This window comes from Sapajus apella, unplaced genomic scaffold (genome assembly GCF_009761245.1).
Source record: "Sapajus apella isolate SASKATOON/1434 unplaced genomic scaffold, GSC_monkey_1.0 scaffold31, whole genome shotgun sequence".
NCBI classification, from domain to species: Eukaryota; Metazoa; Chordata; class Mammalia; order Primates; family Cebidae; genus Sapajus; species Sapajus apella.
In genome coordinates this window covers 569,767-592,281 of record NW_022436971.1, presented here as the reverse complement: position 1 = coordinate 592,281, position 22,515 = coordinate 569,767, and the positions used below count along the sequence as shown (strand labels likewise).

The 22,515-nt window shown below is 55.3% G+C and overlaps 1 protein-coding gene across 3 annotated transcripts in view; it reads right to left on the bottom strand.

Moving 5' to 3' along the window:
- DNMT3A (DNA methyltransferase 3 alpha) overlaps positions 1–14,647 on the bottom strand; it is a 120,551-nt gene extending 105,904 nt beyond the window's left edge. For 2 of the 3 annotated variants that reach the window (XM_032293941.1, XM_032293945.1), the window contains exon 1: positions 13,889–14,023. The gene's annotated coding sequence lies outside the window, so the exon portion shown is untranslated. Of the gene's footprint in view, positions 1–13,888; positions 14,024–14,491 lie in introns of those variants that run through there. The other variant, XM_032293942.1, reaches the window with a different exon arrangement.
- Positions 14,648–22,515: the final 7,868 nt, after the last annotated feature.

Here is a 22,515-nt window from a genome sequence, read left to right as displayed (position 1 = left end):
AGCTTGTCCCCCGAAACCCCATTCCGGGTGACCCTGGAGGCAGAGAGGACTGTGTGAAGTCACTCCCAGGCAGCTGCAACATCCCCAGCACAGTGCTGCGGTGCCTAGAGCGACCCCCCACAATCCCCATTCTAGGGGTCGCTTGACAGAGCCCCATGGAAAGGCCGTTTGCAGGAGCTCCGAGGCCAGCAGTGCACCTGCCGTGGGTCTGCAGGCCCACCTGCCCCAGATCCCCAAGGTGAAGGGGGTGGTGAGGGTCTAGGCTATCAGTGAACCACAGGAAACGGGGGTGAGTCCTTGGCTGGCCTGTGACTACCCTCTCCCGACACTGCCCTTGTCCATGCTCCCCCGAACCACTTCCTAGACCAACTCCCTCTCAGCTCCAAACCAGGAGGTCCCCCAAAGGGTCTTTAGGGCTGTTGGAGCTCGGCCCCTCTCCACCCACTTCCGAAGAAAGGAGCCCGCTGCTCTCAGACCTTCCCACAGGGCTGCCTTTCTCCTCCATTGTCTGTCCCAACCAAAACAAACCGCGCACCACGGCTCATGCCTATAATCCCAGCACTTTGGGAGGCCGAGGCAGGCGGATCACCTGAAGTCAGGAGTTCAAGACCAGCCTGGCCAACATGGTGAAATCCTGTCTCTACTAAAATACAAAAATTAGCCAGGTCTGGTGGCAGGTGCCTGTAATTCCAGCTACTCAGGAGGCTGAGCTTGGAGAATCACTTGAACCTGGGAGACGGTGGTTGCAGTGAGCTGAGATCGCACCAGTGAGTCAAGATGCACTCCAGCCTGGGTGGAGATTTCACCTCAAAACAAACAAACAAAAAAACCATTTGTGGAGGGGGCCAAGGGAGGGAGAAGAGCCCAGGGTTCTGAGCAGCACATCTCAGAACCACGGGCCCGTGCCTCCAGCAGTCTCTGCCTCAAACCCTGGCTCTGTCACTCAGAGATTCAGGCCTCAGTTTCCCAAGCTGTAAAGCGGAGTGAATAAGAGTCCCTAGGTTCACAAGTCTATTTTAAGACAGAAGGGAGTCTGAGTCCGGTGTTTAACATAGGGCCTGGCATGTGGCAGACACTCAATAAATGTTTATTTAAACATTACTATGTGTTTGATCAGAAAGAAAGGCAAGCCGTGTGTTCTTAGGAAACCTAGACTCTGGCTTCAGACCACGCCCTGGAGTGGCTTGTGCCCACTCCTAGGAACAGCTGCTAGGCCTGGGTCCCCCTCCCAGCTAATGCCCCTCAGTCTCCAGCCCAGGCTCCTTTGCCACTAGAATGGGGAATGTATTTGCCAGAGAATTTCAACCTGCCACTGTGGCCTCTGGAGTCTCTCACAGTCATGCAGCACACACACACACACAAACACACATAGATGCACACAGAGACACACCTAGACACATGCAGAGATGACCCAGGCACACACACGCACACACGTGCACAGCCCACCTCATGCTGTGCTCTCGGGGCACCCGGAGCAGGAGGATCCTGTGGGGGCTCCCGACACAGGCACATGCGTTGCACATTTCACCTACTGTATGGGCCAAAGAGGCATTTGGAAACCAGCTTGGGAACCTCATAACCATTCATAACATTGTTCTGAGAGAAAACACAAAACATTGCCCTATAAACAAACATTTGCAGCAGAATTTCTCCAAAAGCTTGGAATTGCCTGTACTAGAAAACTAACAGAGCAAGAAGAGAAAAACCGCATAAACTTGGTTTGCCTGTGCAACATTAATACCAATTACAAAACATTTATGTGAACTGCTTACCATTTACACCTAATTACCATGCAGCACAATTATGCATATCATTAAGGGTATGCCAGATTAATTATGCTGTACATTTCATTTGATTACACCGCCACACCCTGAGTTCATGTATGCCCCACTTCCAGAGGGCCAGTCCTGCGGCACGGCTGCTCGCACAGATCTGGATTTCCACACTCTGATGGACTGTAGCCCCCGCCCCACCCCCAGCCAGAGACAGCTGACTTCTGCCCGGCTTTCTTGGCAGCGGCAGCATCACCACCACAAGAGCCCTGCTTCAAAGCCATCTTCCCATCAGATCCTCCAGCATGCAGAGAGGCTTCAAACATCTCCCCAGGGGTGCAGCTGCATGTCAGAGGGCCACCATACAGCCCAAGGGCCGTCAAGTGCGGCTCTCACAGAGGAAGCGGCCCACCCTGCCATCTCCTGAAGTCTGGCTCAGAGAGCAGGGCAGCCCCACCCATATCCAGGCCAAGTCGCCTCCGAGCTCATCTCCCACACCCACCAGGGCTGTGTGCCCCTATCCCCTGGCACACTTAGCCAGCTACAGGGCAAGGTCTCAGCTGTGGTCCTGCTGGGTCTTGCAACTTTCCCCCGGGGGCCCCACGCCCTCTACTCTCCTGGACAGCTCTGCACAGATCCTCCCCCAGCTTACAAAAAGAGAACAGGAACTGAGCCCCCCCAACTCCCATTTAGCTCAGTAGATGCTCTTCAAATACACTGGGTGCATCAGGTTTACAGGGAATAATCGGAACAAGAGAGTCTATAGAACATGATGAATGGAGCTTCCCTGGAAAGGAGAACTCAAAACTGACCGAGGGGACAGGAGGAAACAGGCTTCTTGGGAGGCAAAGAACCAGAGGAAGTGCAGAAGTGAGGGAGGGATGGATAGGGCGTGTGAGTGCCGCCTCTGTGCCAGCAGTGAACATATGTGGTTGAATTTTCATCCTCGAACACCCTCGAGGCCAACTGTATGAGGATTCTTCTAAAAGATGGGTGAAAAACGCTGGGCGCAGTTGCTCACACCTGTAATCCCAGCACTCTGGGAGGCCGAGGCGGGCGGATCACGAGGTCAGGAGAGTGAGACCATCCTGGCCAACATGGTGAAACCCCATTTCTACTAAAAATACAAAAAATTAGCCGGGCTTGGTGGTATGCACCTGTAGTCCCAGATTTGTGGGAGGCTGAGGCAGGGGAATCGCTTGAACCCAGAAGGCAGAGGTTGCAGTGAGCTGAGATCGCACCACTGCATGCCAGTCTGGCGACAGAGCAAGACTCAGTCTCAAAAAAGTAAAACAAGAAAAAAAAAAAAAGGGTGAAATAAAACATCCAGGTTTAGTGCAAGAAGCAGTGCTCAGAACAAACAAGAACACCAGCCTGTGATGTTACATCCATTTTGCAGACGGCAAAACTGAGCTTAAGAGAGGTTGAGTGATCTCCCAAGACACGAAGCAAGGAGGTGGCAGGGCTGAGATGAAACCACCATCTGTCCAGCCCCCCAGCCTGGTGGCCCCAGCACGATGCCACACTTCTCCTGGCCTCTATCTAAGTTCAATGGTGCTGATGTGGCTCACGTACTTTTTCTAGAAATTCTTTGGAAACAGCCTTCCACATTATCCTTCACAGAACACATATAAGCCTCTATTTTAGTGGAACAGTTTTGCTTCTTTTCTGTTTGCTTTCCAAATATGCTGTCCCCAGGTTGTCCCTCCTGTCTCTCTCCACAGACCTGTCTCTGAATGGAGAGTGAGGGGAAGGCGGGACAGCCTGACATCAACTTCCAGCCCACCCAAATATTCTCAGAGGGCAATGAGACTCGCCGCAGGTTCTGGGTGGAGGGCCACGGTCTAGGCCTTACAGGTCATCTTTTGGGGAAATCAGTGGGAAGCAGGCATCCCAACTCATCAGCATCCCCAATGCATGGGTGCGAGCACCTTCCTCAAAATCTTCCTTCAAAAATCTGCAGGGGTCTGATCTATGGACCGAAATGCACCTGCCTTTCTCATCCATTGCACCAGGGGCCCCCCCTCCAGTCCTATGACTGAGGCTCCAGCCTCCCCTGCAAGCCTGGCCTGGCTCTGGCTCCCCCGGGGAAGTCAGAGTTCAGAACGGAGAAGGTGCCCTGGGAAAATCCCACCCACCCTCAAACCCCAATTCCAATCCAACTCCGTGTGGGAGGCACCTCCTGCTCTCTCTGACTCCCCCCACCCTGTACCCCCCATGACGGGCATCCCCACTCACACAGCTGGCTGAGCTAGAAGCCAGAGGGCCACCCCAACTCCCTCATTCCTTTATCACGACTGTTCCTACTGACTCTGTTTCCTAGACGTCGTACCACGCATACCCCTCCAGGCCCACACTGCTTCCCCAGACCTCTGTGCCAGCCTTCCACTTGGGCTCCCTGCTCCCAAACCCTATTGCCTGAGTTCTCTTCCTCAATGCCCTAGAATGATGTTTCTCAAATATAAATACCAAGCTGACGTCACTGACAGATGACCTCCCGGCCTTCCATGGTCCTCCAGCCTAGGTCCCTGGCCTCGTACCCATCATTCCCTACACTGCAGCCACAAGGGGCCAAAAAGCACCCTTGCCCACCTGGCTAACTGCTCCCTGCCCTTCGAGACTCAGCTCAAGTGTCACCTCCTTTAGAAAGCCTTTCTGGATCTTCTCACCCCCTGCATCCAACTTCCTTCTCTGAGTCCCGGTAATGCCTGGGCACAGTGTGCCAGGGGTCCTTCTGCCCTGCCAGACTCCACCTAAGCTGCAGGCTCCTTGAGGATGAGCATGACCCCTTTCATCTGTGTAGCCTGTGCCTGGCACACAGTAGGTCTCTCTGAGATGAATGGATGGACATCATTTGTGGATCCTCTGGAGAGAACACTTAAGTGCTGCCAGTCCTGCCAACTTGGGGCCAGCATCTCACCATGCCATGCCTCGGCTCTCTCTGATTCTAGGCTGCTGGCAGGGTGTTGACAGAAGAAAATGCAGAGGAGACTGACTGCCCAGCCCCACTGGGCTTCTCAGCTGAGCTTCCAGTACCAGGCAGGGCCCTCAGGCCACCACCAGTTGGGCTGGGAACCGTCAGCCTGTGCGTGGATGGCAACAAGCACCACATTGTTGCTGGTAATAAAACCATTAGGAGCCCTTGCTGCGTGCCAGCTGCCAGGCCGGGCTCTGGTCTAGGGCCTCCCATGCCTCCAGGCCGTGGGGCAGAGCCAGAACCCAGCAAAGGCCACTCTCTGCTTGGCCCCAAAGAGACCAGTGGGCAGGGAGGGAAAGATGGGCCAGGCCTTGGGGGAGCTACTGGGTCCCCACATGAGCAGGGGACTCTGAAGAGATCAAAAAAGGTGCAGGTAAATCCGGGCCTCACAGGAAGATGTGGAGGTGCGGAAAGGCTTCGAGAAAAAGGGACAACTTATTGGCAACAGGAAAAAGGGACCTGGGTCAGACAGAGACAGCTTCCTCTGTCCCTGCCACTTCCCCCAGCCCCCGACTCCCAGCTCAGAGTCCATCGTGGGCTTGGGGGTCATTCAAATTTGATGATTTCTTCTCCTCACCGTGAGCGGTCACGGGGAGGATGAGCAACACTTGCAGGAGCTTTTTTTGCTTTCTTTCTTTCTTTTTTGAGACAGAATTTCACTCTTGTTGCCCAGGCTGGAGTGCAATGGCTTGAGCTTGGCTCACTGCAACCTCCGCCTCCTGGGTTCAAGCAATTCTCTTGCCTCAGTCTCCCAAATAGCTGGGATTACTGGCATGCACTATCACACCTGGCTAATTTTTGTATTCTTAGTAGAGATGAGGTGTCACCCTGTTGGCCAGGCTGGTCTTAAACTCCTGACCTCAGGTGATCTGTGCACCTTGGCCTCCCAAAGTGCTGGGATTATAGACATGAGCCACCGTGGCCAGCCACTTGCAGGGTCTTATAGAGCAGCAGGGCTTTGTGGGTGTCACCCTAACTCTCAGGCAGCCCTGAAATGACCCCATGTAAAGAAAAGCAGCTCACACCTCCTGAGCACCTCCTCTGTGCCAGGCACAGTGCTGGCTGTTTTCATGAATTATTGCATGTCATTCAGGCAACCCCTGTAAGATGTGGCTGCTATTCTTATCTCCAATTTGCAGATGAAAAACCTGCAGCTCCAGGTGGTTTGGGGCCAGCAGCAACTAAGCACAAATGGGGCTGAGACGCTCCTCCAGGTGGGCCTGACTCCCAAGCGTCTTTCTTGCCCTGCACATCCATCCCTACATGCCTGGAACTGAATGGCTGGTTTGTAGAGGGACCAGTTCTGTGCTTGCCTCCAAGTCCTGGGTCCTTTTATGTCTGTTCCTGCCTTATTCCAGGGGCAGGGCCAAAAAAGTGCACAGACCCTTCTCATGTCCTGTTGAACAGGGCAGCCTCGGGGGGAGGGAAGCTCCGAGAGGCACCCATGGGTGGGGTGGGGGAGGGAAAGGTGGAAGATGGTGGTAGGTGCTGTTGCTAAGTAACCAGCCCTGAGCTTCCTGGGGTAGCAAGACAACTGCAGGTGAAGGAATTTGGCTCTGCCCCTGCCTCATCTCTCCACCGCATCACCTGGGTCACTGCCACCTGCTCAGGGACTCCTATATCAGAGTTGAGCCCGCATGCCAGGCAAGTTTCTAGGCACCCCTTCTACTCCTTCGTGGGGCCTCCTGAAGCCCCACTTTGTCTCCGTTGGGTGAGGCCTCCCAAGAGGCTCTCACTATGCCAGGGCTGGGCCACCTGAGCGCCACCCTGGGCCGGGCCACAGTGACACTTCCAGTTCCCCAGGAACCTTCTGGGCCACAACAGCCCACCAGACTGATGCTTTTGAGGAAGATCCTCAGTGATTTGTTCTTCACCCTGGGTCAGAAATGTGTTTCAAGTCACCATCCTATAAAGCTAACTTTGTCCCCTGTCCCTGGCGTGGGCCAGGGTGCATGCAGTCAGCGGCCTATTTTCTGCTCTCACCTAATCCCTGCCAGCCTAGGCCTTTGCTCAGAGGCCTTATATCTGCAATATTTCTCCCTGCAGCCTTTCCAGAAAAGACACGTACCTGAGTAAGCTTACCCCTTGCTGTCAGTCTCTAAACCAGTTTCTTATCCATTATAAAAAAGAGTCCATCTCTGAGCCTTACGTGACTGAATTCTTTTTTCCACATTCTTATCCATGGGCTTTTCAAAAGTATAGTTTTATTTTTGTTGTTATTAAGAAAGTAACACAAGTTCATTTACATTTTTTCAAATAAAACAAAAGTGTATAAAGTTAAAATGCAAAAACCTGTTGACAGGTTTGTGGGTATCCTTCCAGAACAACTTTTCCATGCATGTGCAAACCTATAAATGTGCGTATTTGCAGCAATTTTAAAGAATTTCCTGAAAATGAGATTACACTATAAACATTTTTTTTTTTAAACCACAACACCACTGCATGGGCATCTAACCCATCAGAACAGACACACTTGCTACCTTGTTTCGAAGACTTTTACGGAATCTAAGTAGATTTCCCTTTACCAGTGAATTTATTTACCACTTTGGGAACCTATACAAGTAATCATGAAGGCCTTCCCGAAGCCTCCTTCCAAACAGGTTCTGCTCGCTGGGGTGCTGGGACATCCTATTGGCCTGGCATGGGCAGAGGCGAACCCCCCTGTGCCTCCCGGGGTCCTCTGGGAAGTGGAGGGGGAGGGACACCTCCAAGGCCTCCTGCCCGCAGGCCATGACCATTCCCAAGTATTCCCCAGGACACAGCCCACACTCAATAAACAGCTTAGAGAGCCAGAAATCTAACTCCATGCCCCATAATCTCCTCTCTAAGCATCTTTTTACCTTTTCAAGGAAGGGTTATTGGAACCCATGACCTAGCTGATCCATCAGATCTCGAACATTTGCAACAAGTGCCCCTCCCCTTTCATTATAGCAAGAAGAGCACTAGAATAGGAGTCAGGAGACCCAAGTCCCAGCTCTCCCGTTACTGGCTGTAAGAGATGGTTGCCCATCCCCTCTGTGCACTCAGATGGGGCAGCTAATAACTGGCTGAGAATTAAAAATGACCTTGACATTTGAAACAGAAGCAGGGAGGGAAGATCAATAGGGATGGTGGCGAGCAGGGCGATGACCACAGGAAAGAGAAAATAGGAACCCGGTCATATATCTAAATAAGGCTGGGCAGCCTTAAGGGTCAGAGGGGGCCACAGCAGGACAGGAGTGGGCAACGCAGAGCTACTGCTGAAAAAAACAAAAAAAATCCACTCCATACTGGATTTAGCTAGGAAAGCCCCAGGCGTCTGCGCCTCCCTTACCCCCACCCTCACTGCCCACCAAGCACCCTTGCTGTCCTCCAGACAGGCTGGTGACCTGTGATGTGATCAGCAAGGGAGATTTGGCCCAGAGGGCCCTGCCCACCAACTGTTCTTGCAGGGGGCTGCCAGGCACCTGCCCTCATGCCTGGGGCCTAGGCCGCCTGCAGGGCACCTCTCCTCTGGGTTGGTAGCTCGGTTCTCCCCAGTGCATGTGTGTTGTGGGGCAGGGTGGAGTCAGGCTGCAGAGACAGGAACCTGACGTCTCCACCCCCCATTTCCCTGGCACTGGTGGTCCCTTGGAGGAATGTTCTGGATGCTGAGGCATCTCAGGCTGGTGGGGTGGGCAAGGGGGAAAGGGGGGACATGAAGATCTCTGGGGAGGCCACAAAAAAGACCCCTCTACTACAGCCCCATCCTCACCATGACTGCCATCACTCGGACACAGATCAGACCTGACCGTGGGCTCCCCCTGAATCGTCATAACCCCTGGGGTCAGTGTAATTTAAACTCTGCTCTGTTGCTCTCCAAGTCTGAGCTCTTAAGCTCTAGTATATAGAATAGAAAGAATCAGGATCTGACACCAAATGAGCTCATTTGGCCCCTTCCTCTCCCTCCCTGCTGTCCTCTCTCCACCCCCACCCCCCACTGGCCGCCACACACAGGCAGTTCAGGGCTATTCTCCATGAGTCACACAGGAGTTCCCGGAGCACAGAGACCTCCTCCCCAAACCAAAGCAGGGCCTCAGCCTGGCATCCAGCACAACCCAGGACCAAGACCACCACCCGGGCACTATAGCCAACCCCCAATGATGCCCTGCCCCTGACAGCCTGGCTTCTTCCCTGAAGCCCCAAAGCCCTACTTCTGTGCTCTGAGGCGCTTCTGAGATGCCACCTCCTTCAAGAAGACTTCCCTGATCGCCTTAGCTGGTTGTGACCTCACTCTCCTTTAAGCACTTTATTCTCCCTCTCTGGTGACCCTGGTCCCACTCTGCAGTCCTGCATTAGCTGGGCGCATCCTAAATGCATTGTGTCCCCTCAAAGCCAGCACAGGGCATGGCTTCCAGGAAATGCTCAGCACATCTCTGGAAAGTAGAAGTGAATACAGTGGGAAAGTGCTGCTGCACTCAAGACAAAATGAGAATAATGAGCTGAAACTACAGCAGGAGGGATTTCAGGTGGAAGCAAAACAACCTGTTGACATGTGATTTGTTCAACTCAACAGATTGCTAAGTGGCTCTGAGAAGCCTCCCACCTCCCAGGATTTTGAATCAGAATTGGCACTTTCCTCATCTGACCAAGATTCTGCAAAAGACACAGGAAGGTGGACGAGGCTTCTCAGAACACTTCCTGTAGCGCCAGTCCACGTGAGCCGCCCAAATGATGAAAACAGACACAGCTAGCAGGAGGGCTCCCGCTCTGCTAGGGCTGTAACGCACATCATCTCACTCCATCCTCACAACCACCTGTAGGCAGAACCCACGTGCACTCCCATGTTACAGGTGAGGAAACTGAGGCCCAGGGAATCAAGTTCTTGCCCAACTTCCTGCTGCTGGGAGGAGTCAGAGCGCAGCTCCCTGTGGCTCGAGGGCCTCATGCTGCCTTGACACTGGCTCATGTGGAAGCAAGTCCTCTCCATCCACACACAGCAGCATACCACATACACGCACATCATGCACACACACACATGCACTGAACCTGGTCTTGCCCACATGCTTAGCCAAGTGGAGGCAGGCTTGGACAGACATAAATCTCAGGCTGACACTTCATGAATCTCAGATTTGGTCATGTTTTTAGGGAAAAATCGTCAAAGAGAGAAATGATTGGAAATGAGCCCTCAAAATGAAAGTGCAAAGGAATCTGGCACCTTTAGTAGCCTATTGAAGTCCTGCTCAGGAACAGCAAAGTCCCTGCAGAAACCCAGCCTCGGGCCAGGCGGGCTGTAGACAGGCTTTCTGCTCATCTACTAACATTCAAACGGAAATGGAAGCTGTTCCCCAAGGGCCGCAGCATGGGGAATAGCATAGGGTAGACGCTCTGGCCCTACCTGCTAGAGGCCCGAGACACACTAGACTCCCAGTTGGGGTACAGGGTGGGGAGGACACGCACCAAGTCCAGGACTCCAGGCCAGCAAGTTGGAGGCAGCAGGAAGTGCTCAGGGAGAGGCATGTGACCAGCACGTGAACGGCCCTGCAGGCCTCAGGCTCTGGGTAGCACAGACAACCCTGGGAAGAACTGGGCACCACCTCCCACAAACAGCCCTGTCCCTAGCTCCAAGAGCTCTCAGAGCTAAACTCCTCTTCCAGCCTGCAATTCTAAGGTTTGGGTTCTAATGCTGACAGTTCAGACCAAAGAATGGGGAGAGGGTAGTCTGCTTTAAGTCACCTATTAGAGTCCTCTCTCTCCCTGGATCCCAAAAAGAGAAGCCTCAGGAGAGTCTGGGCTTTTGCTGGGAAAAGAACTTGGGTCTTTCAGGTGGGCAAGAGCCTGAGGAGCTGGCCTGTAAGTAGGCGGTGGCCACTGGGAACGGAGCAGAGCAGCAGGGGGAGCCCCACACTCTCCCTGCCTTAGGGAGAGGGCAAGACAGCAGAGCATTCCCCTCACTCAGCAGACACCCTGGGGGGCCTCACCTCTGGTCCAACCGGGACCCAGGGAGGCAAGGCCCCTGTTCCCTGGATATTACAAACTGAGAGAGCGCACCAACACGTGCGCGGTAGAGTGGGGCACCTTCCCCTGGGTGCAGGCCTGGCTCCACTTCTTCCTTCCAGTGACCCAGGACAAAATTTTTTTGGCTTGTCCTGTCTTCCTAGCTTTCTGAGAACCACTGGAAGAAGTGGGTGTGAAAGCGATAGTAAAACATCTATATGGGACTGAGGAGCTTACTGTGAATTGGGCTCAAAAAGGAAACGTCACAAATTATCCACACGCGGGGATTTATACACAAACCTACAGGACACACACGTGCCGAGGCTTAAAGGAGGCTGTACTTTTACACCCTCTGCAGAGTCAGACGTGACCAACCCGCCTCTTGCAGGGACCCTCCCCATACTGCCTCTCCTTCCCAAGGCCCAACCCCTTCGGGCCCTGATCTCTCTCCTATCTCCTTCTCTTTGGAAGCCTTCCCCAATTACTGCCCTGTGCCGAAAAACAGACCACTCTGTCCCCATTTCTGGGCCTGAAATTCCACAACTAGAATGAGAGTCATAGAATGTCAAAGCTGGAATGGACCTTCCGGCTCTAGTCCAACCCCCACCCCACAGAGGAATCCTGTCCGCAGACACCCTGACAGATGGCCGCTGGCGTCCTCTCCTAGGCTTCTCCAGGACTCGGAAGGCAGCCCTGGCCGTGTGGACCAGTCCAATACTTGAGTCTAGAAGGAATTCACCTTTCTCAGGGCCAGTCTCCTATGGAAGGCACTGGTGCCAGGGTGGGGTAACAAGGGAAGTTTGATGGGCCTGAACCAGCAGCTGCTTAACTGGGGAGGGGCTGCATAGAAGAGGGGGAGCCATCAGGGGAGGAAGGCAAGTGCCAGGGCTGCTGCAGAGGTCGGCCTGGGCCCTCACCTGCAGCCAGCACTTGTGCACACACACTCCCACCCTGACAGCCACCTGTCACAGCCCAACCAGGACCTAGGTGTAACCTGGAGGCAAAGGGGGACCATTTTGCCTCAGAAACCCAGCAGGAACTCCCCACAACTCAACTCTCCAAAGGCAGGCAGCTCAGAAAACTACCAGGAGCTGGCCCCTGCCAGTCATCCCAAGAGGGTCCCCTGGATGCCTGGCTCCCCAAATCCCACAGGCCAGTCCTAATACCCCGGCAACAGCAAAGAGAATAGCTCCCCTGGCTGCAGCTGTCACATCTGCCCGGGAGGGAGGGAGAGAGGAGGCGACACTGGAGCAGCACCTGATCCCAGGATCCCTTCGCAGCCGCCCGCCCAGGAGGCGGTTCAGCCACTGGCAGCCTAGGGTGAAACATGAAGACTGAGCAGGCCCCCAGGGATGCTGATGGCAGTCTCTAGGCACGGCAGTGAGGGGCAAGTTGGGTCACAGGGCAGAGGGCGCTTCTCCCCAAGGCTTCTGTCCCCGATGGTTTGAGACGGGGACGGGGGGAGTTGCGCGACTCTGGGGCCCGGCCCTGCCCACCCGCCCGCCTGCCGCCTGCCGCAGGCCAGAGCTGCCCTGCTGGGTGCCAGACGCCATGTTGGGTCAAGGTGCAGCCACAGAGGGCTCCCCTCAGGAGCCGAAGGAGGCAGCCCCTGGGAACCAGAGGGCACCGCTTCCTGCACAGGGCGCCGACACCTCCTCAACTGGCAGCAGAGAGAGAGTGGCAGGACGGAGGGGATAAGAAGACGGGGAGAAATGGTAGAGGGGGGCTAAGGTGGGAGAGGGTGCCCCCAAGAAGGGAGGCTTCAGGAAAGCGAAACGCAGTTTGGCAGCCCCAGGGCCGCGGGCCCCAGCGATGAGGGGCTGGGGGAGGCCAGGGGCGGGCCCTGGACCCGCGCCAGCCTGGTCCGCGCCAAAGGGGAGGGAGGACAGGGCGGCCTGGGGGAGGGGAGCGGGGTGAGGGCGGGACACGGACCGCGGCCGCCTGCGGCTCTGAAGCTCGGGGTCTCCCGGGGTGCGGGAACCTGGGGCCGAAGACCCCGCTCCGCAGCCGCGGCGAGGCCTCGTCCTTCACTGTGCAGATGCGAAGCTTTCAAGGACACGTCTGCACCGGCCCGGCGGGGTGCGTGTGCGTGAGTGTGTCCGCGTGCGTGGGAATGTGTGCAGGGGGGCTGCAGGGACGACCCCAGGCGTCCCCCCCACGCGCCGCTCCCGGGCCCGGCCCGGCTGCTTCCACCCCCGCGTTTTCCGGCCCCCGCGGCCCGGGCCCGGGATCGTCGCCCGCCCCCGCCCCGCCCCCACATTGCGGCGCCGCCACCGCGGCCGCCCCGGCTCCCACGGCCCGCGGGGAACAGGGAGGAGCCGGGCACTACGACCCCCTTCCGTGCGGCTGGCACTCCGCGGGGAGGTGTGCCCCCCAGACAGGAGCTCTCGCTCGCCCCGCCGCCCCTCCCGGACCCGCCGGCGCCCCGCACCCCCAGCCACAGGTGGCCGGAGGAGGATCGCGGCGCCGCGCTCTCCGGCCCGGCCCGGCAATCACCCCTCGGCCCGCCCCCGGGGGCCTCCCGGGTCCCCCGCCCCGCGGGGCCGAGGAGGGCCGGGCGCGGGGGGGGAGGGGCGGGGGGCCGGGTCGTGCCAGGCTGCCATTTTCTGCCGCCGCCGCGGAGCCTGCGCGGGGCCCGGCCCCCGCCCCCTCCCCCGCTCCCCCGGGCCGCCGCGGGGGCCGATCCTTCTGGGTCGGGGTCTGCACCCTCCGGCGTCCTGGCCGCGGGCTCCAGGCGGGGCCGCGGGGCGGGGGCAGAGCCCGGAAGGCGGGGGCGGCCCGGCCGGGGCCCCTGCGGCAGCGCCGAGCCGGGCATCGCGGCGGAGGCCGGCGGTGGAGGGGCCCCCCGCGGCATTGTATAGACTTGAACTTGAGCCCGGAGCCGGGCGGGGGCGGAGAGGGGGGTCCGCGCCGGGAGCGGGCGGGACGGGAGGGGGCGCCTGCCGAGCCCGCGGGGACATAAACAAACCCTCAAATCCCCCGCGCCGACCCGGCCAGCCCGGCCAGCCCGGCCCGCCGTCCCCGCCCGCAGTCCCGGCCCCGCGGGCGCCCGGCGCGGAGTTGCGGGGGTCCGGGAGCCTGCCCCGAGCCGGGCACTGCCCGCTACGGTGCCCCCCACCCGGCTCCCCGGCTCCCCGCCGCCTCCGGGCCGGCCTCCCGGGCCGCCAGCAGCGGCGCTGATTACCGTGTGGCCGGTGGGGTCGGGCCGGCCCGGCTGCGCGCCCTGGTGCCGCGGCGCCGCGTCCCGGCTCGTCCTCTGCTCTCGCCGCCGCCGCCGCCCGCGCGCCCTCCCTCCCTCCCGGCCCGCCTGCCTGCCTCGCTCGCTCGCTCCCTCCCTCCGCTCGCTGTCGCGCTCCCTCTCTCCGCCTCCTCCGCCGGGTCCCCCCCTCCCACCCCTTCTCTCCGCCTTCCTCCTTCCCTCCCTCCGGCCGCCCGCCGGCCGAGGCCTCCGCCCGCCGCTCGCCCCCCGCGGCCGCGCTGGCCAGGGCCCCGGCGCTGCGGAGCCGGCCCGGGAGGCAGCGCCGACTGGGGGGCCCCGGGGCGCCGCGGCGGGAGCGGCCTGGGCGCGCGGCCGGTCCTAGTGCCCTCGGCGCGACTTCCCGGCCTCTGCGGCCCGGCCGGGGTCCCCGCACGCCGGGAGGCGGAGGTCCGGACCCCGCACCGCCCCGACCGGGCGCCGGGCCCGAGCGCCCCGCCTCGGCCGCGCTCTCGGCCACTCAGAGCCCCTCGTGTCGGAGCCGAGCCCGGGGCCTCGCCGCAGCCCTCCCCACGCGGGGCGCCCCGCTACCTGGCGCTGCCTCTGCGCTGGGTCCCCGCATCCAGCACTGGCCGTAGGGACAGCGGCCCCTCCTCTCCCCCGGCCGGTGTCAAGTGCCTCCCCACGCAGCCCGCGGAGCCCCCGGCGGCCTTCGCCCTGCAGTTCTTCCGACCTCCGCCAGAGCCCACTGCGCTCTGCCCGCCTCAGCACTGGGGCTGGGGACAGCAGCGCCGGCCCATCCGCGCCGCAACCCCCAGCCAGGTGCCGCCGCGGAGTGGAGGCCACTCCGCTCTACAGGGCCAAGGTCGGAGCGCCACAGCCCTCCTGGCGGTCCCGCAGGCTCCAGGGCCTCTCTGAGATCAGCCGCCTGGAAAGGAGTGAGTTCCCAGTACCTTGAGGTGTCCAAGTAGAGTTGGGTGCCCTCAGTTGGGCACTGGAAGACTGAAAGATTTCATGAGGTGGGAGGTTGAAGGAGATGACATTGAAGGTCTCTTCCAGCTGGAAGATTCCGTGCATACCTACACTCCGCCCTCACCCCTTCACTGTGGGGGCTGTTCTCCTTCCCCATGGAGCTCTCAGGGCTCCGGGTTCCCGACTTGGGGCATCTCTAATTCCACTAGCACAGCCACTGTGTGCTCATCTCACTCCTCCAGCAACCGCTCTAGGACTTGGAGCTGGGCCCCCCACCCCCCCTTCAGCCTCCTTTCGTACCCCTGCATACCACCAACCACCTCAGCTCTGCACCCCGAATTCCACTCAGCCCTTCAGCTACATACAGTGCCCTGAGCTCCCTAACTGGCACAGGACATGGTGTGTTCTCTCCCCAGGGACCTGCCATCCTACTTGCGGGCAGGGGCTGCTGGCGTTGGTGGTGGGACTCACTTCACAGTGAATCGGGTCCTACTTTTCCTTTCTCTCCAAGCAGCACAGCCCCCATCAGCGCTACCCTTTTGAGGGTCACAGAAAGGAGTTGCCAAGTTCTCTGGGACCAGGAGCTGCCTTTCATACAGAAGGAAAGGTTTTCTTTCCGGAAATCCTCCAATGCTTCCAGGTCCCTCCATCTCCCCAACCCCCGCCCTGAGCCTCGAGATCTGAGACCAGTCTCCAGGCCATAGTTCTGGCTGTGATCAGTGTCACCCTCACTCAAGTGGCCACCGCCTCTGCTGATGACAGGCCCTGCTGTCCATGTTCTCCACCGGCCCATCCCCAGAGACTCCCAGTGCTCTGTGAGGACCGGGGCCGTGTCTGTCATCCCTGTAGCCCCGCACTTGCTGCTAGGAGATTCTCAGTAAAGCTTGGTGGAATTAACATGTGACCCTCAGATTCCTGGGCTCTTCACTTTCTGCATCAAGAGGGGCATCCGTGAACACTCTAAATGGTGCACCCAGCTTGGCAAAGGAGAAGACCATTTTTAGAAAGGTGACTGAGATACCTCTGCCTTCATTGAGGGTTTACAGAAGACTGCTCCTAAACAGCAGCGACTGTTTATTGAGTGTCTACTACGTGCCAGGCACCAGACATGACATTTTCCCTAGTCTTCGCCAGCCCTGTGATGTAGTTTGTACTACCCTCACACTACGGATGAAGAAACTGAGGCTTGGTCTTATTCAAAGCCATACAGTTGGGAAGTGGCAGAGTCAGGATTCAAAGCTGGGTCCACTTGACTATGAAAGCACCCCACACCACATCTTTTTTTTCTTTTCTTTTATTGAGACAGAGTCTTGTTCTGTTGCCGAGACTGGAGTACAGTGGAGTGATCATGGCTCACTGCAGCCTCAAACTTCTGGGCCCAATCAGTCCTCCTGCCTCAGCCTCCTGAGTATCTGAGGCTATAGATGCACACCACCATGCCTGGCTAATTTATTATTATTATTTGTAGAGATAGGGGTCTCTCTGTGTTGCTTAGGCTGGTCTTGAACTTCTGGGCTCAGGTAATCCTCCCACCTCAGATTCCCAATGTGTTGGGATGACAGGCATGAGCCACCATGCTCAGCCCACACCACACTTTTGAAACATAGTTGCTCTTAAGAAGCTGAAATTCGCAGGGCGCGGTGGCTCACACCTGTAATCCCAGCACTTTGGGAGGCCGAGGCGGGTGGATCACGAGGTCAAGAGATCGAGACCATCCTGGTCAACATGGTGAAACCCCGTCTCTACTAAAAATACAAAAAATTAGCTGGGCATGGTGGCGCGTGCCTATAATCCCAGCTACTCAGGAGGCTGAGGCAGGAGAATTGCCTGAACCCAGGAGGCGGAGGTTGCGGTGAGCCGAGATCGCGCCATTGCACTCCAGCCTGGGCAACAAGAGCGAAACTCCGTCGCAAAAAAAAAAAAAAGAAGCTGAAATTCGATGGGTGCAGTGGCTCACCCCTGTAATCCCAGCACTTTGGGAGGTCAAGGTGGGTGGATCACTTGAGGTCAGGAGTTTGAGACCAGCCTGGCCAACATGGTGAAACCCCATCTCTACTTAAAATACAAAATTAGCTGGGCATGGTAGAGCATGCCTGTAGTCCCAGCTACTCAGGAGGCTGAGGCAGGAGAATCACTTGAACCTGGGAGGTGGAGGTCACAGTGAGCTGAGATTGTGCCACTGGTACACTTCAGCCTGGGTGACAGAGTGAGACTTTGTCTCAAAAAAAAAACAAAACAACAAAACAAAAAGCTGAAATTATCAGGGCCATGATCAGCAAATGTAAATTTCTATTCAATAGGGCTATTTATGATGACATAATTAGGAGCCACTGAAGTATGTAACCTTGGACGTATGGGTTGCTGGGGTCAAGAGGCCCAAGGTGACCATGTAGGGGGTTTATGTTTGTTAAGAAACAACCATATGGCTACACGGTTGGTTCCAGACCCTGGCCCTAATGTCTTTGGTCCCAAGAGGAGGCATATCACACCTGTAATTCCAGTGCTGGCTAACCCTCATCACCGTACATCACACTGGATTAACTCAGGTTGGTTTAGCCTTTGAGATTCTACACCCCTCACTTGTGTCTGCCCCACTGTGGCCTCATCAGAATCCTGGCTGTTTACAGATTATCTGGACTATGGGGCAGTATCAGGACAGGCTAGGTTGTCCTGCAGTAACAAACAGCTCCAAATCTCAGTGACTTAAAACCACAAAGTTTCTATGGAAAGCAGTATGGCGGTACCTGAAAAAAATTAAACATAGAATTACCGTATAACCCAGCAGTTTCACTTCCTGGTGTTCAGTCCAAAGAACTGAAAGCAGAGATTTTGTTTGTTTGTTTTTGTTGTTGTTTTGTTTTTGTTTTTGAGACAGAGTTTTGATTTTGTCATCCAGGCTCGAGTGCAGTGGCGCGATCTCGGCGCACTGCAACCTCCACCTCCTGGGTTCAAGTGATTCTCCTACCTCAGCCTCCTGAATAGCTGGGATTACAAGCACACACCACCACTCCTGTAATTTTTGCATTTTTAGTAGAGACCGGGTTTCACCATGGTGGCCAGGCTGGTCTTGAACCCCTGACCTCAGGTGATCCACCCATCTTGGCCTCCCAAAGTGCTGGGATTACAGGCGTGAACCACCATGCCCGGCTGAAAGCAGAGATTTGAATAGATATTTATACACCAATGTTTTATAGCAACATTATTCACAATGGCCAAAAGTGGAGGCAACCTACATGTTCATCAGCTGATGAATGAATAAGCAAAATGCAGTCTATCCATACAATAGAAGATGATCCAGCCTTAAAAAAAGGGAATCCTGACACCTGCTACAAAATGCATGAACCTTGAGGATATTATGCTAAACGAAATGAGCCAGACCCAAATGCACAAATACTGTAGGATTCCACTTATATGAAGGCCCCAGAGTAGTCAGACTCACAGAGACAGAAATAGAATGGTGGGTACCAGCGGCTGCGGGGAGGGGGAATGGGGATTCAGTGTTTAATAGGGATAGAGTTTCAGTTTGCGAAGATGAAAAAGTTCTGGAGATGAATGGTGGTGGTGGTTGTACTTATGCCGCTGACCTATACACTCAAAAATGATTCAAATGGCTGGGCGCAGTGGCTCACACTTGTAATTCCAGCACTTTGGGAGGCTGATGCGGGCGAATCACCTGAGATCAGGAGTTCGAGACCAGCCTGGACAACGTGGTGAAACCCTGTCTCTACTAAAAATACAAAAATTAGCAAGGTGTGGTGGCAGGCACCTGTAATCCCAGCTACTTGGGAGGCTGAGGCAGGAGAATTGCTTGAACCTGGGAGGCGGAGGTTGCCGTGAGCTGAGATGGCGCCGCTGCACTCCAGCCTGGGCAACAAGAGCAAAACTCCATTTCACAAAAAACAAAATGGTTAAAATGATAAATGCCATGTTATGTCTATTTTACCACAATAAAAAAAATAGAGCATAATCCAACTGTATATTACATTTCCAGTGGATTACCAAAGAACCGCTAAGTTCCTTCTCTTGCCTATGTCACATGTCTATCACAGGTTTGCAGAGGGGGCTCTGCTCATTGAATAGTCAGGAACCCTGGTCAACGGAAGAGCCACTATCTCAAGGAGAGTTCCAGCGGGTTCCCATTGACAAAAGGCACTTGTCACTAGAGGCAGTCACACAGCTCCATTCACCTACAAAGACCAGGAAGTAAATGCCTCCATGGGCCTCAAGGTGGCGAGAACCAGATAGAGTTAGCACTAGTGACTACCACAGGGGCCCTCTCAGCCCCGTCACAGGTCACATGTTCCTCTAACATCCTCTACCCAGGGCCTCCAGCGGAAGGCTTAGCTCCCACACTCCTGACTCAAAAGAGAGAAGTGGCGGTTGGGCTACCCTTGGCCCCAACATCCTGACACATCTTGTGTCCTTGCCATCCATCCTCCTCAAACCATCCCATCTGCCTTTGGCACAGTGGGTGACCTTCCATCCTCCTTCCTGACTTCCAGACCTGGCTCACCTACCAGATGCTCGGTGACTTCCACCCCCACAGTGACTCACTACTGTAGTCATCTTAATATCCCGTCCACGTGACACCTACTAGGAGAACTATGTCCTGGGCCTCATCACCATCGGTTCTTCATCTGTAACACATGGGGATCCTTCCACCCACCTGCCAGGTAGGGCTGTTATATTAGTCAAGTTTCTCTCTGTTGCAGTAACAGAATACCAGCCTGAATTAGCCTGAATAGAGGGATTCCATTGTTTGGAATTGAGACAATTGCCCAGAGTTGGGGATTGTGGAATAGGAAAACTCAGGGGTTCAAATGCCAGCTCCAGAGTGCACTCTCTCCCCGCCCTCTCCCTTTCTTCCCTTGTTCCATTGCTCACGACTGCTTCCCATTATTTTGGCATCTTTTCCTCCTACTTTAAACAAACTCCACACAGCCTTAGAAGATGGCGGCCAGCAGGATTAGGTTCACATGCTCCCAGCTTAGAATCCCAGTGGAAGAATATCATTTTCTTTTCCTTCAAGAAAGGAAAAAGGACTTCAGGAAGTTCCCTATTGCCTCCAGGACATGAAGCTTGGGGTTTTTAACAACCCTTCACCCCCAACTCTGAGCCTCAAAGACTGAGACACACAATTGCCATGGTTTTTGTTTCTGTTTTTGTTTTTCTTCAATGTCACCCTCACTCAAGGGGCCATCCCTAGCAGAAAAGTCCCAGGGACTAGTTCAGTTGTTCTGGTGTTGGTCACAAGTCCACCCTGAACCGGGCTCTGTGGCCAGTGGGACCGCACAGATTACATGCCCTCTCCTAGAAGTGGGTACAACCAGTGGCACTAGGATGAACAGATCCTGCCAGCACCCTGTGAAGCAGGGCAAGGCTGTTCACCAAAGCAAGGATGCTGGGTAAACACATCGCACACCACCCGATGGCCACGCAGCATCCACGCGTACTTTTCCCCACCATGGATGCACTTTCAAAAGTGCTCCTGCACTTGACAGAGTTAGTGGCTGCACAGCACTGGGAATGGACTAAATGCCACTGAACTGTACACTTTATTTATTTTATTATTTATTTATTTAGAGACAGAGTTTTGCTCTTGTTGCCCAGGCTTGAGTGCAATGGCACGATCTTGGCTCACTGCAACCTCCGCCTCAAGTGTTCAAGCGATTCTCCTGCCTCAGCCTCCCAAGTAGCTGGGACTACAGGGATGCACCACCACTCCTGGCTACTTTTTTGTATTTAATAGAGGCAGGGTTTCACCATGTTGGTCAGGGTGGTCTTGAACTCCTGACCTCAAGTGATCCATCCGCCTCGGCCTCCCAAAGTGCTGGGATTACAGGCATGAGCCATTGCACCCAGCCAAATCATACACTTTAAAGTGGTTAATTTAATGTTATATGAATTTCATCTCAATAGAAAATATATCATTAAAAATGCTCCTGCTAATATAAAGAACCCACTACCCCATCCACAACTAAAAATGCATTTACTCTCTGTGAAAAAGATAATCCAAGTCATGGCGGGCTCTAAGATCAAGATGTCTGAGTAATGTGCATGCCTGTCCATGAGACCTCAGTATAGCTTCTACTTATCCTGTATCCTGCGGCTAAGTTGTAAACTCAACCACCCCAAAACACCATTTATACAATGGTGGAGAGAAAATAGATGATCCACAATGAAGACTGGCTTTAGGAGAAGCTAGAAGGGAAAGAGTATGCAGGGGCTACCTGTCCGTGGCCATGACGCCCAGCCAGGGCTCACATCTTGGCAGTGGAGCCAGATCCTGGCCTGACTTCCTGGGAGAATCTCCCTGGTTCAGTGTCGTCCGTGGCTGCTCCTGAGCAATGAGGGGAAGAAGTCCCCTTTGAGAAGGACAAGCTTCCTCTTGGCCTGATCACGTCTTCCTGGGGATTCCTTCAGAGGTTGGGCAGTCCCTGTGCAGTGTCACTTCCTTACAACCACAGGGAGCTGCCAGCCAGCTCAGTTCCTGGGAATCATGGATGAGCAGCCAGCTCCGCAAAGGCCTAGAGCTGCTGGGTGGACGACTGTGCATGTGCCTCATAGACGTCGTGAGCATCAAAACAGAGTGGATACAAAAGTGCTTTGTAAACCCATGAAATGCCGTTATCCTCATTCACATAGAAAATCCTAGATACAAGCTCACTTTGTATGGTTTTGTATGTGCCAGCTCACCATATTTTATCCAACTGTGTTTACTCTCTTGTTGGATTTTCCACACAACTTCCACTAACGTCCCCCAGCTTCTAGATGCTAACTTAGCCCCTTCCCCCACCAGACATCTCAGGAATATATCCATTCTCTTGTTCTGTCCCCTGAGAGCACCTAGACACAATCAAACCTCAATAGCCATAAGTAAAGCTAGTGCCCAGAACTTGGTTTCTAAATACCAGTCTTTACTGAAAGCCACTGGACCTGCCTGGAGAAATAGCAGATTCCAGAGTTGGGTTGAGCAAAGGACAAGTGAACGCCAGGACATGTCCCATGTGAGAGTAGGACATGCTTATAGAGTGACGGGTACAGAAGGGGCCACCACTGGTGGGATATGGGACCATTTGAGCACCAAAATGAATAACAGTTCTCATATAGTTTGGATATTTTTCCCTTCCCAATCTCGTGTGGAGCTCTGGTCCCCAGTGCTGGAGGCAGGGCCTAGTGGGAGGTGTTTGGGTCGTACGGACAGACCCCTAAGGGACAGCTTGATGCCCCACTCAAGGTAATGAGTGAGTTCCTGCTCTGTTACTTCCCTTGAGAGCTGATAGTTCAACAGAGCCTGGCACCTCCTCCTCTCTGTCTTCCTATCTCACCATGTGACATACCTGCCTTCCGCCACGAGTGGAAGTTTCCTGAAGTCCTCACCAGGAGCAGATGCCAGTGCTATGCTTCTTCTTCTTCTTTTTCTTCTTCTTCCTTCATTCCTCCTCCTCCTCCTCCTTCTTTTTCTTCTTCTTCCTTCTTCCTTCTTCTGTCTCCCTGTGTCTCCCAAGCTGGAGTGCAATGGTGCAATCTTGGCTCACTACAACCTCCACCTCCTGGGCTCTAGCAATTCTCCCACTTCAGTCTCCCAAGTAGCTGGGATTATAGGCATGCGCCACTATGCCTACCTAATTTTTGTATTTTTA